At 49.8% G+C, this 18,389-nt stretch overlaps 1 protein-coding gene across 2 annotated transcripts in view; it reads left to right on the top strand.

Annotated features, from left to right (window-relative positions):
- The window catches only part of NAPRT (nicotinate phosphoribosyltransferase), a 367,006-nt gene that overhangs the window by 166,886 nt on the left and 181,731 nt on the right, over nt 1-18,389 (top strand). The window lies entirely within an intron of this gene.

The raw sequence follows: 18,389 nt of genomic DNA, 5'->3' as shown, positions 1-18,389 counted from the left end.
TGGCAAATCGCTTGTTCAGGAGCAGTCCATGCCTCGCTGCTGTTGTGCCCGATCAAGTTGCGATTGGACAGTTCTCAGCACTCTAAAGTACCTAGGGCAGGTGAACATCTGACCTAGATAGCCCACAAATGGGGCTCACAGCATATCAAACCTCAGACCGTCCTGCATTAATGTTAGTGTCAGCTTTTCCATTCCAATGTGTCCCTTAGCCTGTGTATTCCTTCATGAATAGTGGGAGCTCTTGTCTTACCCCAAAAGGCTCAGCACCTAATATTAAACACTTCAGTGGCTGTTAAAGTAGAATCCATTTCTTGAAACATTAGCTTTGTATCTGAAGTTCTTGCCAGAGCTTTCTTTTTTTATTTTTATTTGTTGTTGAATTTTTAAATTCGGATTATTAACATTGCTTAAAATACAGCCAAACTCGTTCCAAGGTTAGAATAAATCTTAGTTAGAAAATTGAACGAATTGATGTGTAATCTTCAGAGAAATTAGATAGACGAGAAACGTTCTAATTCCCAATGATTAGAAAAGTGCAACATATAGTTATTTAAAACAGGGACATGGTGCATAATAAAAGGGAGTGGTTGTTGAAGAATGGAAGAAATTAAAGATGGAACTGAATTGAGAGATAACTCTGCCTCACATAGATTGACGACTTCTATGGCATTGATGGTAATGGAAAAAGGGTTACCTAATGTTAATGGAAATTGGGAGAGAGGGCATGGGAATCAATTAATGGGGAAAGCCTCAGATACTCTACAAAACTAACTTGGACTCGACACGGAGTGATGGTCAGTGGCTTTGATATGTTGAGTTTGTTGTTTATCCCTTTGTAATGCACTGCTTCACGGGCTCTTTATAATGCCCAGACAGTGAGTAGCCATCAATGGGAAGATATAGGGCCAGATGTATGAAAAACCAAATTTGTGTTTCCCAAATGGCGATTTTTACCGAATCGCTATTTGAGAATCGCAAATTGCAGAGTAATAAAAAAAATCACTATTTTTTTGCGATTCCTTAATATTCGCAAATCTAAATACTGGATTGCAATTACAGAATCGGTATATGCGAGTTTGCAAATTTATAAAAATTGCAATTTAGCGAATCTGCGATTCGGGTGCAGTCTGATGACATCACAAGAAGAAAGTGAACCCCGCCCATGCTTTTTCAGAGTGTCTGAGCACTAAGAGCACTAAGAGCAGGAGTGCACACCTTCAGGAGCAGAACAGGAGTGCTTAGGCACAAACTGACAGAATGAACACACAAGAGCAAGGAAAGGAGCCTGCAGCAGGGAAAAGAAAACACAAATTTAGCGAAAAGGAGTTGGAGGTCCTCATAGAGGTAATGGTGAGGAGCCATGAGCAACTCTTCACGAAAAAGTCTCAGCACGTCCCAGAATCTGAGAAGAGGAAGATCTGGCTGGAAATACAAGCAAAAGTGAATACAATGAGGTCACACAGCGCTCCATTGAGGACCTAAGGAAGTTCTGGTACGACTTGCGCTCCAAGGCGAAAGAAAAGGTTGCAAAAAGGCTTCAGGACACCAAAAAAACAGGTAGAGGACCTTCCACAGAGCCAGCAGCAACACCCCTGGAGGACATGGTGGAGCCCATCCACCAGCCTAAGAGCATAATTGTCATAGGAGATGTGGACAGCTCAGCCACAGACAACACCAGATGCATGCAAACTTTGTCCTGAGCCATCATCCTCCTAACTTCACAATCCAAAATTACCCACCCAAGCAATGCATCATGGGAGATGCAGTCTCAAACATTAGATGGCAAAGCAGTGACACAGGGAAACCTATTCGCAGTGTACTCACACCAGTCAATAAGCAAGCTAAGCACATCTGGTGGGAATACCAATTCATGTACATTTAATGAAAAGAAAATGAAATAAGGACAAACAGTAAATGGTTCTCTTGTATTCACAGGCGAACCTGCGCCACAGGCAGAAGACAGCCAGATCGATCAGGCACCTGAGCAACAACAACATGCAGGGGAGGAAGAGTCTTACACAGGCACAGAAACAACACCTGCACCAAGACCATGCAGGTACACTGTGGCACCACTACAGGAGATTGAGGGAGGAGTGGAAGAGACACCGGAAGATCCCCAGTCCTATTTGTCAGTCTCCTGTGCAGCGTAGTAGCACCAGTAGCCTCCGATGCAGAGCAAGGCCACAACGTGTTGCTGAGCAGGGGGAGGAATCCACCATCTTCTCTGGCTTTGAGGGAACCATGGTCAAGTTGCAGCTGCTGCAATTTAGAAGCATGAAATCCATGCAACGGCAGCTGGTGTCCCTGAATCACAACATGAGGGATATCAAGGAGGGCATAGGTGACCTTAACAACACAGTCGCAGTGTGTCAGAGGGCAAATACAGAAAGCATGAAGGACATGGCTGTAGCAATACAACAACTATGCACCACCATGTAGAGGGACCATGGCTCAAGGCGCCACGAAAAGCAACCCCTATACAGCTGCATGGATGGGTACACAAAGGCGGTCAACCGACTCTGCAATGCCACAGCTGTCCTAAGCTGACGCACAGTTTCCATGCAGTTTGAAATGGCCCACTGCAGCCAGGATGTTGCAAGGGGGCTGTTGCAGGTCACCAATGCTGTCGACCAGCTCCTGACAGCAAATATAGCTGCCACAGGTGCACTAGGTGCTGGGGACAGTGAGGTCTTAAGCCGCAGCAGCATCACTCCACCTGTCACCGAGCCCAGACGGCAGAGTGCAAGGCAAGGGACAGCAGCAGACCCCTCATCAAGGGAGGGCAGTGTGAACACTGACCGTAGCATTACTTTGCGTGGGCACAATAAATAGTTAATACTGTGGCAGAGAATTGCAAATGGGTGAGGTAACCCATGAGAGACCATTAAAAGGGTTGCAAATTTGCATGGAGTGTGAATATACCATGATGTGCAACTCAAGGCACACAGTGGTCAGGATTGTGAGGCTGTGTGCACACATATTGCCTGATGTCCAGGTCAATAAAAAGCAGTTCTGCTAAAGTCATTATTAGCGTTGTCCATTACTCATTAAGAAATAGTTGCGTGTGATCTCATGACTTCTGTGTCTCCCATCTGCGGCACCAACACCACCTGCTGCTCTGCGAGGTGGCAGTGGGTCTTCATCATCCTCTGAGTCCGTCCATATCTGTGATGTCCAATGAGATTCCGTATTTGGTAGCCAGGTTGTGTAGCATGGCACATGTAGCAATGATTTTAGAGTATGTCTCTAGGCGGTACTGCAGTGCACCTCCACTTTTGTAGAGGCAGCGGAACCTACTCTTCAGCAGTCCAAATTTCAGCTCCATCACATTGCGTGTCGACTTATGGGCAACATTGTATCTGCACTCATTTGGGGTAGTTGGGGTGAGATTATGGGTGAGTATAAATGAACGCACTGCATATGCGCTGTCACCTACATGAGAAAGGAAAAATACATTAATCACAGGCCAATTTCAACACATCCAAGGTGTCTATCAGAGTGGGTGCCATGCTTTTACCTAGCAGGCATCCTTCTCCAAATTCTCCACCAGTGAGACGTGTATAGATTCCACTGTGCCTGAAGATGCAAGAGTCCTGCGTACTTCCCTCATATTTGGCTACGATCTCAGTAATGATGTGTGAGGCATTACAAATAACCTGGACTTAAATGATATCCTGTTTCGATACACATACTCAGTAGCTTAAGGAGGAGAGAATGCAACAGGTGTCCCATCAATGCACCACATGACATGTGGGAGTTGTGCCATCTGATCAAAATCCATTTTCGTCTTCTGCAGTTCCTGTTGCGTAGTGGGGAACCTGATGTAATGGTGAATTCTTTGAAGCATGGCATCCAGGAAAAAATGTAAAAAGCGTGACAGGCAACTTTGGGAGATTCCTTCATCTACAGCTATCACCCCCTGGTGACTCCCTGATGCAAGTAGGTGCAGTGAACACAGGACCTGCACATGTGTTTGAATGGCTTGGGTTCTGCGGGTCTGATGCTCCAGGATTGAATGCAGGTCCTCTATCAGGTCTAGGATTGTTGCTGAGTAGCCTGTACTTATGTATTTTTTCTTCTGTCTGCTGGAACAGGGTAATGCGCACTCTGTGTATATGCGTTCCTGTCGCCGCTTCCATCTCTGCGCTGCTGCTTGTATCCGCATCCTTCTCGCTATGACATACAGCGCTGCCATTGTGAAAGATAGTGAGGCATTCTGGGCCTGTTTAAATTATGTGCACCTGGTTACCACCTGCTTTGAGTTGGTGGTAATTTGCGAGTCGCCAATAGCGATTTTCTCGGTATTAGCTAATTGCGATTTTTTTTTTTATACATTTCTTTGTGACTCATTTGCAAAATCGCAAATTGCGAGTCGCAATTTGGAACTCAGTAAGTTCATATTTGCAAAATAAGAAATTGTAAAATAAATGGACTCTATTTTAGCGATTTCTTATTTTGCGAATGGGCTTTTTCTTTCCTACATTGCACTCTACGATTTTGCGATCGCAAACGCTGAAATTCTGTGATTTGCAGTGTTTGCGATTGCAATTTAGCTTGATTCATCTGGCCCGTAATTTCCTTTTCGAAATGATGTTGAAGGATACTGCATTCACCATCCAGCTAGAGACCCTACGCTGTCGAAGGGAGACAGACCTGGCTGGAGTCCAAGGGCGGTGCCACCCAGGGCAGGGCCCATACTACAACTCTGCAGCCTGGCCGCGGGCATGCCGGAAGAAGAGAACGGAGGACCCTGAGAGGCCTAGCACCCCTGCACGGAGACAAAGGAATTTAAAAGCCTTGAGGTAATGGCCAAAAACGACCTGGCTCCAAGGGACGAACCTGGCGATATGGTACCTAGACCCCAGGAACAGTCCATATAGCACCTCCTCGAGATAGACATGTCCACCGGCCGAGTTAAGAAGGACCAGTCTCTCAAAGAAATGCTCATGCGGCGGATCGGCGGAGGGCCCCCGCACCTGGGGAGACAACCCTTACGCAGTCTGGGGGTCCCACGGAGGAGCCAGTGACACTGGCATTTCTTGAGTCGCTTTTCATGACGCTTCGAGAGGACCTCCAGACAGTCAAGAAAGACCTCACGCAAAATATAAAAGAAACTAGGAGAGACGTTGACGCCCTTGGGGAAAGAGTTGCAGCCCTGGAGAATAAAGGAGACCGCCAGGACACGGAAGTAGAGGCCCTGCAGCAAGAGATCCTCCGACTCCAAGACCAGCACACAGACCTGCAGTCCCACCTGGATACAGGGAATCCCGTCCAAGGCAGAGGGAAAAAGACCTCTTCGGCTTTGTGAGGCCAACCCTCCTGTCATAGAACTTAAACTAGACCGAGCACACAGAGTGGGCCCTCCTCGTCCCGACAAGGCCCCCCGGCAGACATTTTAGTCTGTGTGCACGGTTTCCAGACTAAAGAGGAGATACTGCGCAAAGCACATGTACTGCTCCCTCTCACATTCAGAGACCAAACCCCGACATTGTAGCAGGACCTTGCTTCGCTCACTTTACAAAAAAGACGAGCGTTCAGACTGGTTACCATGCATCTCCGCAACCAAAACGTGGTGTATTCCTGGGGCCACCATTTCAGGCTCATTTTCCTTTGGGATGGCAAGCTCCAACAGATCAGCTCCCTGTCCGAGGTCTGTCGGGTGTTGGGCCTGGAGCCGCCCGCCAGCTGCATAGACGGGGTGACAGTGCCCCCAAACCTGGGGGAACAGCAACTTAGATGGTGACGGCAGGGCTCCAGACAGTTATCAAGAAGACCTTACCGGGCGGAGATTGTAAAGGGCCAACAAGAGGCACTGGAATCTGTACCGGTGGCGTTGTCTAATTTCTCTCGGAGAACCGGAGAGTGGGCGGTGGGGAGAGGTGCCAACAGATTGGCCCCAATATGGATTCCATCTACCTTCCTGGCAGCCAAGACTGGCTGAAGGACTGACTTTGTCTATCCTTTTTGTTATACAATCAGTTGTTTTTGTTTTGGGGTTTTTAAAGATTATTTTGGGGGTCCTCCATTCAACTATCATTCCCATTGCAGGGTTAGATCTGGGACTCCGGGGTGCTACCGCACACAGTGCTAGAGTCTTGCACATGCTTTCATATCCTGGGACCAATCCAACAGCGTTACTGTCCATTCTAAGTAACTCACCCAACTACTCTTAATTCTCACCCTCAACGTGAGGGGACTGAATAACCCGTTGAAACGCAAAGCAAAACTATCATACCTGGAAAGCACGGAGGCAGATATGCCTTCTTCAGGAAACGCACCTACTAGCCAAAGATTGTCATAGACTCAGGGCTTGTGCATTCCCCATTCAACTGTTTTCCTCCTGCCCTATCAAGTCAGCGGGGTGTCCATCTTGGTTATCCCAAACATTCAGCGGTAAAATGGTACAGAAAGAAGCTGAAATCAAAGGAAGGCTCCTTGCGCATAGATTCACACTGGTGAGTCACACGCTGATTATAGGGTCAATATATGGACCAAACGAATGCCAAGAGAAATTCCTCCACTCGGCGATCACAGAGATAATGACCACAGATGAACGTAAAATTTTGTTGGGAGGAGATCTCAACTTGGTTTTTGACAACACCCTTGATATGTCAGCGCAAAGATTCAGACTAGCTGGTGCCCTGTCCGTGCAAGATCAGGATAGGACTGATCGATTTCTGGAGGACTGCTCATCCCCAGGCCAGGGAATGCTCTTTGTTCTTTTCCGCACTAAACATACGCCAGGCTAGATTGTCTCATAGGCACTAATGACCTTCACACACTAGCCACAGACACAGAAATACGCACAGCCACGCTCTCTGACCACTCCCCAGTAGTGGTCACACTGTCCTTGCCCCCGATGCAACGCCCCACCAGGCAGTGGCGCCTAAGGGACACACTCCTACAGCGCCCGGAGGTGGTGACACAAATCCATACGGCCTTGGGCAATTACCTCCTATATAACGACATCCCAGAAATCTACAAGGCCACGATGTGGGAGGCGCTTGAATCGGTTATCCAAGGTGAATTCATCTTGATTTCCGTGGCGGATAATGCTCTCCATAAGAAGAAAAGAGAGCCTTTCTCAGGAGATACAAGAACTGCAGCATATCCATCAGAGGACGGGAGCGCCCAGGGTATGGCGCCAATTTTTGGCGCTGAGATCACAGCTAGCATCGATCGCTTGATCCAGATCGGAGTATGCAGTCCTCCAGCACTCTTTTTATGTGGGGGGGATAGATGTGACTGACTGCTTGCGGATAAACTGCAAGAGTCCAGGCAGAGGCTGGGAGTACAAGAGATACACGACCACGGCGGGAGTACAGTGTCGGAGGACTCCGAAATATCTAGAATCTTTCAGGACTATTATGCACACCTATATCAGGGTCAAACTCTAGATAGTACAGAAAGCGACCGGTACTTGCGCAGTCTGCCGCTTTGTCTCCAGAGCAAGCTGAGAACCTTGATGGTAAAATTCGAGCCGAGGAGGTAATAGCGGGGATTTCCCGAGTAACTTAGCCAAATCCCCAGGCCCAGAAGGCTTACCTCAGCTTTTCATAAAATATTTTGTCCGGTGGTGGCTCCGCTCCTGATGCAGGTTCTTTTTTTTTTATTCTTTTTTATTAATGCACACAAAATGAAATCATAAACACATACAATACATACACTGGGTTGCATCTTAACACGCATTACATATATAGATGTCCTCCTGATCAAAGAAATACAGCAGAAATAACTACATACGAGTTCAGGGGTCCTCCGACATTACTGGATCGTCCGGTGCGGCAGGAGGAGCGCATATATCACCCCTATACATATTCCAGGGCCCCCAAATTTTGCCCCATTTCTTAGGTCTCCCCCTGGCCTCATACACCGCCCGCTCTCTAAACATACACCAATCCAAATCTTCCATCCATTTACCAACAGTAGGCGGCTGATTCGTCCCCCACAATTGAGCAACATTACGCTTGGCAATAACGCATGCCAATGTGGCCCACACCTTTCCATGGGACGAGAGGTCCGTTGGATCCCAAACATTCAGGAGACACCGCTGTGCCTCCAACTCAAAGCTCACTCCCCACACCTCACGTACCTTGGCCTGAATAGCAGACCAATACCCCCGAATGAAAGCACAGTCCCATAACATATGAAAGAACGTTCCAACCTCACCACATCTTCTCCTTCACGCGTCGCTCGCAGCCAACCCCATTCGCACCATTCGTGGGCCAGTAACATAGCAGTGATGGAGGATCTTTAATTGAAACAGCCGGAGCCTCATTTGGATTGCAACGACCCTCGGAGAGGCCACAGCTTCCAGTCTTCATCATCTAGGATCAGTCCATCAGCTGTCCATTGGTCCCTAAGAACCACTAAGGGATTCTCCGTGTGATTAACTAGTTTTTTATAAATCAAGGAGATCGTCTTTGCAGATTTTTAACACATTTACAGAGCCCGTTATGATCTCACCTTCTATGTTAGAGGCCGCAATTATTGTTATCCCTAAGTCAAGGAAGGACAAAACACACTGCAGCTCTTTCCGACCCATCTTACTTTCAAATGTGGATCTGAAATTATTCACATGAATACTGGCGCACAGGTTGAGCACACAAATGGCCGCCCTAGTTGACCCCAACCAAGCGGGATTCATCCCTCAAAGGCACACAAGCGTTAACACCAAATGGGTACACCATATAATAGAAAAGGCATCCAGAGCAGCAGGCAAGTACATGCTGGTGAGTATAGATGCCGAAAAGGACTTTGATAGTGTTCACTCGATCTCGTGGCTAGGGCAGGGTGGCCGCGATTAAGATGATGATTCTTCCCACGATCCTATACTTATTCCAAACTCCTCCCCTGCAGCCGCCCCCGGGCTTGATCCACAAGATGCAGGCAGAGGTCCAGCATTTTATCTGGCAGGGCTGGAGACCCTGGATGAGGAAAAACATTGGCTTTCTTCCACCTAGCGTGGGGGGTCTGGGGATCCTGGACCTCCTGTTGTAATTTTATGCAGCACAAATCAGATAATCGGTGGAATGGAACCGGACCAAATCGGAGAGAAACACTGGCTGTTTCAGGACAGGGCAGTGGCTGGAACTTGTCTTCAAAAGGTCCCCTTTCTCAAGAAGGGACATAGGCTCCGAAATAGCTACCTGTCTCCTATCACACAAACTACAATGTTGGTGGTGTGAAACCAAATGAACACAAGGCACACCCTCAGGACTTTCCCTTCTCCCCTGACTCCACTGTTCGAGAACGCAGAGTTTGAGCCGGGGTTAGGGAGGCCAGATTAACACGGTGGCGCAGTTCAGAATGCCGCGCTCTGGGCCATCTCTTTGCTGACGAAGGAGTGGTACCATTCGAGAAGGTCAAAGCGGATTATGGGATCCCCACAACGGAGAGACTGCGCTACTTGCAGCCCCGACTGTGGGTGTTGCAACCACAAAACCGACCCAATGCACACAGATTACTGACTCAATATGAGAGAGGGCTCTTATCCAAGTCATTAGACAAAAAACTTATCTCCGACCTTCACTCCCTACTGAACACGCAAAATAAACGTCTCTATAACGTGGGTCGGGTTAGATGGAAGAAAGACTCGAGGAGGATGTTGAGCGACAAAAAGTGGTAAGGGATCTATCACAGAGCCAAGCACACAGCCACAAACACTGCCCTGATGGAAATGCTAAGAAAAGTAATCACTTAACTGGTACTACACCCCAGTGAGTGTTATACATAGGGTAAACCCTGCGCGGATTGTTTGTGGCGATGCGGAGAACAGGGAACTCTGGTGCACTTACAATGGGGATGCCAGCTACTGCAGCCCTACTGGACTCAAGTGCTAAACGAAATATACACACACCTAGATACTCATACCCACGTTCCCCGCATATACACTTTTAGGGGTGCCTAATCCCCTTATGTACCCCCTGAAATCAAGGAGAGGGCGGCAGATCGGCCTTGTCCTAGGAGCGGCTTTGCAAAACATCCTTGCCTACTGTGGGACTGCACAGATTCCTAAACACATAGGCTGGTTCCAACGGTTGTGGCGCATCTTGGGTATGGAAAAGATAACCCTGACGATGGCCGGAGAGGCTCTGCCTTCAGAGACATGCGCCAACCATTCTTATCTTTGCTATCACGGGAATTTCGAGAGCTCTCCTGCTCCAAATACTAACGCTTATTACGTTTACAAGAGGCGGCCGCTTCTCCAACCCCGGAGCAAAAGTAACTGACCACACCAGCAACACGGACACTCTATAACACAGAGGTGACTGGAGGGAGGGTGGTGGGAGGGGGCTGGGGTTTAGTTTGCCTAATGGCCGATGTGTACTGCCAGAATACGCAGGGTGTGTTCACCCATGAGACTGTATGGCCTACATAGGCACCGTTTGTTTATTTCCATAGAAATGCAATAAAAGATTTGAACCATTAAAAAAAACAAGTTTTGAGTTTCTTCCTCAAACGATCTCCCGATTGCACCTGACAAACTGATCAGGGCAAGTCGTTCCACAGCTTTGGTGCCAAGTAGCTGATGGCGCTCCCGCCCGGGTGCACTTGCTGATCTTCGATCCCTGGAAGGTACATGTGTTTTTATGAGCAACTGAAGATGTCCCCGCGCTTTGTTAGCAAAAGCTTTGTGACAATAACACAAAGCTTTTGATAAGCAATGATCTAAGCAATGATCTAATCTTTATACATTCAAGGCCTGGAAAATCATTTTTTTTTTTTGTGCTGACTAACAGGCACAAGATTTTGCTCTCCTTTTTACTCTGCATCTTGAGCATCCCAAAGCATTTTCGTGCCACTGCAGTGATTTGACTATCCAAAGCTTATCAAGCAAACTCCTGAGGCCACAATGCCATAGACCAGATATAGGTCGTCCACCTAGCAACTCCTGCCAGGTATAGGCACTAGGTGGAGGCCATGTGTGCCGAATTCTGTGACAGCTGCGTATCATCTGCATATGAAATGACAGTCAATCCATAGCGCCCGATAATATCCGCCAGCGGTAGCATGTACACAATAAATAGAGTTGGGCTCAAAGAAGAGCCCCACTGCACACCTTGTTTCACAGGGAACCCTTCTGATTGGTGGGGGTTTTGTGACACTTACAAGGTCCGCCAATGCAGAAACAAAGTGATTCACCTCAATGCTCCGTGGCCCACACCACGGTTCCAGCGCCTCTCAATTAAGATGTTATGGGACACAGTATTAAACACCACGCTAAGATCCAGTAACAGCAGCCCCACAGAATTGCTTGTGTCCAAAATCTGATGGACAGCCTCTGTCACCAATATCAAGGCAGATTCGGTGGTGTAGGAGGGCCGAAAGCCAGATTGAGTCCTACGCAGCAGGTTATGGCTTGCTAAGAAACTCGAGAGCTGTTTGTTGACAAATCTCTCCGTTATCTTGGATAATGTCAGAAATAGCGAAACCAACTGTAGTTTTTCAGGTTTGGTGGGATTCAACATTGTTTTTTCCAACAGTGACACTGCTACTGCATGCTTCCAGCACCCAGGAACCTGGCCTGACAACAGGGAGCAATTCAGCAGTACACACAAGACTGAGTTAACCACTTCCCCGCCTCTTTCCACAATAGATGGCGAAGCTGGATCCTGTGGTGATCCTGACTTCACTGAAGAGACTAACTCAGAGATCTCCGACGACTCAATGGGTCTAAAATTCATCAGCCCCACACTCTTCTCTGAATAGTCAAACCAGGCCCTCAGATTCGGTGTCTCTGGCTTTCGCTTGGAAAATGTCATAATGTATTCACTTTTTCGAAAAAGAACTGGGCTAAGGCATTACATCCTGCCTCTGAAGGCATGATTGAGGCCGACCAAATAGGCCAGACAAGTATTTATGGTTGTATTGTTGGGGCCCAATGTGGATTTACGCTTCGGAGCCTTTCTTTTCCCCATGGCTTAAGGTGTAAAACACCGCTCCAGAAAGGGGCTAAGCAAAGGGTAAGTTGCAAAACTAAGTTAGACGCTAGAGTGTTGTACCATATATAAAAAAAGAGAACTTGCTCACTTGCTAACAGAAATAGAAATGTTTCCTTGTAGACCCCCAATTGGAAAACCAAGAGGGTAGGCCCAGCCTTGGTCAGCAGACGGGCCCACTCCTCGCCCGGGCACGTCCTGTGGGTCTCCAAGCACTAAAAAGCGAGTTGGTAGCGTTGGAACCCATCCTCCTGGGCTCACGTGTGTTCCGGAGGTTGGGCTCCCTCCCCAGCAGGCAGCAAGAAAGGCACCCTACGCCCACAGGTCTCAAGTGCTAAAGAGTGGCGTGGCAGTGTCTTAGCCCCTCCTCCTAGATTCCCAGGTGTGTTCTGGGCGTTGTGGTCCCCACAGCAGGCAGCAAGATATGGCGTCTCTCACCCGCGGGTCTTCATCTGCTAAAGAGTGCAGTGGCAGCGTCCGAGCCCCTCCTCCTGGCTCACAGGTGTGTTCTTGGGGTTGTGGTCCCCCATGGCAGGCAGCAAGAAAGTCATCCCACGAGTCTCCAAGCACCAAAGAGCGCTGTTAGCCTCCAATCCCCTCCTCCTGGGCTTACCAGTGTGTTCTGGGGGTTCTGGCCCCCACAGCAGGCAGCAAGAAGGGTTTCCTAAGAGCATAATATCCTCACATAATTCAATTTAGTAAAAGTGTATATATTTTTACATTAGGACCAGTAATGCAATCTGAGCTCACTGCATTTCCTTTGAGTGCTCATCCTAATAGTAAAGGCTTTGCATTAATGCATCATATATACACGTTTGAACAACTCAAGTGGATGGATACGAATATTGCCTTGTGTAGCAGACAGACTTTTTACAAATCCATACTGTGATACTGTAAACTATACAAAAAGGATTTGTGCTGCACTGGAGGAACTTAGGCTGCAGTGAATTTTTCCTACTTACCCAGTTAAGAAAATAGACACCAAAACTTGTCTTTGTTCCCAAACAATAAATGGTGGACGTGGGGCACCACCCCAATCGAGGCCTGGCTTTTCATCAGAGGATTATAGATATTCAGGCGATAATTCTATTGAGTCTGACTCGAGCTCAGAGCCCATGACTTGCAGTATTGAACCTCTTATGCTTCATGACCTCTTGCATCCTATTGGTGCTGAACCAGGTGATGGATGAGAGCCCTCCAGTGCTGCCATACATCCTGTTGATGCCACATCAGATGGGAGATGACAGCTCTCTGTTGATGTTTGCAGAGTAGTGCTGCAATACCAAGGAAGTCTCTTTACCCAGGTGCAGACTTTCCACTTGGTGCATCACGAGATCAGCATCAGCAGCAGCAGCACTCCAACCTTCTGAAAATTGTCTTTCATTCTCCCGTAGGCTCATAGCTACCTTGGTTATCAATGCCTCCTTTCTGGGTGGATGCACACCTGGGAGACTTGACAATTTGAGCCCTTTGGTTCATATCCAACCAGGGCCCACACATAGATATTCTCCAGCTATTGGTGGGATATCTTGCTCTAATCGGCCTTTCTCTGTTCCAGCCCGGGGAACAATACCCAAATCCCACTGCCCATTATATCCCAGGATAGGTAGGTTTGAGATTGTGAAACCCCTGTTGGGCGCAGTGACTGGGAATCTTCACAGTAGCGGCTTACCTATATGACTCCCTCAATGTGAGGGCTGATGCACTCCGCAACTCTTGCTGGAGGACCATGAGTGGGAGCCACACCCTGAGCGGACAGAAATAGTCTTCTCCAGATTGGAGTTTTCCTTTGTGGATCTTTTTGCCACGACCCAGAACAGTAAGCGTCCTTAGTTTTGTGCCGTTCACATCTATCTAAATGGTTCTAGGAGGGTGCCTTCAGTTTCAGTTGGTCTCAGGTCATGCTATCCTGCTTTACGTATTTCTACCAATCTTGGAGCGACCTTTGACCCTGCCACCAGGTAGGTCGCTCCTCTCACCGCCACGCAGCCCCCTGTGTGTCCCGGTTCCTGCTGCCACCGTTAGCCGCCTTCCAGGCTAAGTACTTGCTCTGCTCGTCCTGATTGTTTCTCTGTAATTACTTGTTCCCTTGTTGCCCCCCCGTGCCACCCTTGCCTTCTGTACCCCCTGACCCCTGTGCTCGTCTTTGTGTGCCCCCCTGTGTGTCCCGGCTCCTGCTGCCACTTTAGCCGCCTTCCAGGCTAAGTACTGTGTCTTTGCTCGTCCTGATAGTTTCTTTGTAATTGCTTTGTTCCCTGTTGCCCCCCGTGCCACTCTTGCCTTCTGTCCCCCTAACCCCTGTGCTTGTTTTCTTCTGTGTGCCCCCTTTCCCCGCTGCCCCCGTCTCCCTCTCCGGTTTCCTCCCGCCGCTGCGGCCCCGCCCCCTCGACCCCCATTGGCCACCCCACTCCCACCTCCCAGCGGCTCCTCCCTCCCGCTACCCCTTATATGGAGGCTGCGCAGCGACAGCGCCGCTGGCGCGCCAAAGGCAAGCCCGTCTGCGCCTGGACCCCTGGCCCCCGCCGCACCCGACTGAGATACGACTCCGACACCCTCAACGCCGGACGAAAACCCGCCTGCTACCGAGCCACACCGAATCGAACCCACGGACCCTTCACCTGCCAAGCCTGCGTACCTCCCACCAGACCTCGCAACAACAACAACCACCTCAAGTGCATCCTCCTCAACACACGCTCCGTCCACAAGCACGCCGTCGAACTGTGGGACCTCCTCGACACAACAGCACCGGACGTCTCCTTCCTCACGGAAACCTGGATGAACGCCTCCTCGGCCCCCGACATCGCCATAGCCATCCCGGACGGCTACAAGATCACCCGGAAGGACCGCGTCAACCAATCAGGAGGAGGAATTGCCATCGTCTACAGGAACACCATCAACATCACGACCAACACCGAAGACCCACTCTCCGCCGCCGAACGCCTACACTTCCAGATTCACACTGACCCCAAGACCACCCTCAGAGGAACGCTCATCTACAGACCCCCGGGCCCACGCACACAATTCAGCGAAACCATCGCCGACTTCATCAGCCCGCACGCCCTAGCCTCACCAGAATACATCCTCCTTGGAGACCTGAACTTCCACCTGGAAAAAAACAGCGACAACAACACCACCACACTGCTCGACAACCTCGCCAACCTCGGACTCAAACAACTGGTGAACAGCCCAACCCACATCGCTGGCCACACGCTCTACCCCATCTTCTCCGCCAGCAAACACGTATCCTTCAGCAGCTCCGCCGGACTACACTGGATCGACCACAGATGCATCCACTTCACCTTCAAAAAGAATACAGCCCACCACCGCACGCAACAAACTCCCCGCAGATGCTGGAGCAAGACCACCACAGACCAGCTCCACTCATCCCTCAGCCAGAACCCGCCAGTCGACACCGCCGACACCAACGACGCAGCCCGCAATCTCGCACAGTGGATCACCAACTGCGCCGACGACCTCGCACCACTGAAGAACCCCCCCTAGCATGACCAGCAACAGGAAAACTTCATGGTTCACAGACGCCCTCAAAGAATCAAAGAAATCCCGCCGATCCCTCGAAAAAATCTGGCGCCACGAACGAACTACAGAAAACATGACAGCACTCAAGATCGCCACCCGCGAACACCACCAGCTGATCCGCACCACCAAAAGGACATCTTTCAAAGAGCGACTAGACAACAACACTCACAACAGCAAGGAACTCTTCAACATCGTCAAAGAGCTCTCCAACCCCAGCGCCAGCAACAACATCACACCGTCACAAGAACTCTGCAACTCCCTCGCCACGTTCTTCCACCGAAAGATCGCAGATATACACGATAGCTTCGGACCCCAGACTCCGCCTCCAGTCACCGAACCAGCGACCCCCACCGGCACCCTCAGCACCTGGACCCCCACCAGCGCTGAAGACACCACCAACGTCATGAACTCCATCCACTCCGGCTCCCTCTCGGACCCATGCCCCCATCATATCTTCAACAAAGCCGACACCATCATCGCACCCCATCTCCGGAACATCATAAACAGCTCGTTCGCGTCAGCCACCTTCCCCGAGAGCTGGAGGCACGCAGAAATCAACGCCCTGCTGAAGAAACCCACAACGGACCCCAAAGACCTCAAGAACTTATGCCCCATCGCTCTTCTTCCCTTCCCGGCCAAAGTCATCGAGAAGACCGTCAATAAACAGCTGACTGCCTTCCTCGAGGCAAACCACTCGCTCGACCCATCCCAGTCTGGATTTCGAGCCAACCACAGCACCGAGACGGCCCTCATCGCGGCCACCGATGACATCAGGACCCTGATGGACAACGGAGAAACGACCGCCCTCATCCTCCTGGACCTCTCGGCAGCCTTCGATACCGTATGCCATCGCACCCTAACAACCCGCCTCTTCAACACTGGGATCCAAGGAAAGGCCCTGGACTGAATCACCTCGTTTCTCTCCGACAGAACCCAGAGAGTCCGCCTCCCTCCCTTCCGCTCAGAAGCCACCAAGATAATCTGCGGCATACCCCAAGGCTCCTTACTCAGCCCAACCCTCTTCAACATCTACATGAGCCCCCTCGCCGCCATTGCACGCAAACACAACATCCACATCATCTCCTACGCCGACGACACCCAACTGATGCTCTCCCTCGCCAAAGACCCAGCCACCGCCAAAACCAACCTACAGGAAGGAATGAAAGACGTCGCAGATTGGATGAAGCTCAGCTGCCTGAAGCTGAACACAGACAAAACGGAGGTCCTCATCCTCGGACAATCCCTGTCCGCCTGGGACGACTCCTGGTGGCCCTCAGCTCTGGGCTCCGCGCCGACACCCTCGGACCACGCACGCAATCTGGGATTCATCCTGGACTCCTCCCTCACGATGACCAAGCAAGTCAACGCCGTCTTGGCATCATGCTTCAACACCCTGCGCATGCTCCGAAAGATCTTCCGGTGGATCCCCACTGAAACCAGAAAGACGGTCACCCAGGCCCTCGTCACCAGCCGACTGGACTACGGAAACGTCCTATACGCAGGAACCACTGCCAAACTTCAGAAACGACTACAACGCATACAGAACGCCTCCACACGACATCCTCAATTTCCCTCGCCACAGCCACATATACGCCCACCTGAGAAACCTGCACTGGCTTGCCCGTCAACAAGAGGATCACATTCAGGCTCCTCACCCACGCACACAAAGCGCTCCACGACATGGGCCCTGAATACCTCAACAACCGCCTCTCGTTTTACACTCCCACCCGCCAGCTCCGCTCTGCCAGCCTCGCCCTCGCCACCATCCCACGAATCCGCAGAACCACTGCCGGAGGAAGATCGTTCACCTACCTGGCAGCCAAAACATGGAACGCCCTCCCCGCACACCTACGAATGACCCAGAGCCATCTCACCTTCAGGAAACCCCTCAAGACCTGGCTTTTCGAGCAGTAGCAGCACCCCTCCCCCTTCAGCGCCTTGAGACCCTCACGGGTGAGTAGCGCGCTCTACAAATGTTCTGATTGATTGATTGATTGATTGGTTCTATCAAAACTACTACTGAAGGTGCGATGATCAATCACTCCTGATTCTGAACACCGCAGACTTGGCGAGGAGTTTCTATACCACGATCTGTTACCACTCTGCATTTGGCCACCCCTGCCAATCCTGTGGAGAGTAGACCTGCTCACACAACTGGAGGGTCTAATTCCTCACCCTAAAACCTGGGACTACTCACACTGAGGTGGAGCTGTGACAGTCATTTTGGATTCTTATGGTGTCATTTTGGCTGCCAGGAAGATTGCTACTAAGTTAATCTACACAGCTTGCTGGGCTAGGTTTGTCCATTAGGGCAAGTAGAAAGGCAATTAGCCCCTTTTAAATCTTGCCTTTATTACATCTTGCGATTTTTTTTTTTTGTCTCTTGCTCAGCAGGACCTTCCAGTGGCTGCAATCAAGGGCTGTTGAGCTGTTCTGCCTGCTTTCATGTGTCTGCCTAATTAACTGTCTCTGTTTACATCCCACTGTGGCACGTTTCCAGAAAGTTTGCTTTATTCCCTCCCACTCCATTTATTATTTCTCAGTGGGACTTGAGCCTTTTTTTTAAACTTTCTTTATGATTTGTCCATTCCAGCAGATAAACAGTTGCCCGATGTGTTCCTTTCTTAATTATTTCGGCTTGCAGGCTCGGAGAAATTCAGGCCTTTTTTGTTCATGTCTTTGTTCACAGGCTTTTACCCGGATGAGCTGGTCCTTCGCACATGCCCATCTTTTCCTTTACCCAAGGTAGTCTCCGGCCCAGTTTTATCAAACTTCTATTTTTGTTTTTTTTACAAGTACTTCTGCCTCACATCTCTGGCATGCAGTGACCGGTACCTCGCAACCCAAACAGAGTTACATTATTACCAAGGTAAACCAGCACTAGCCAGTTCCTTCTATTAGGTGGGTATT

The sequence above is a fragment of the Lissotriton helveticus genome, chromosome 4_1, assembly GCF_964261635.1.
Source record: "Lissotriton helveticus chromosome 4_1, aLisHel1.1, whole genome shotgun sequence".
NCBI lineage: Eukaryota > Metazoa > Chordata > Amphibia > Caudata > Salamandridae > Lissotriton > Lissotriton helveticus.
This window is presented reverse-complemented; position numbering and strand designations above follow the sequence as displayed.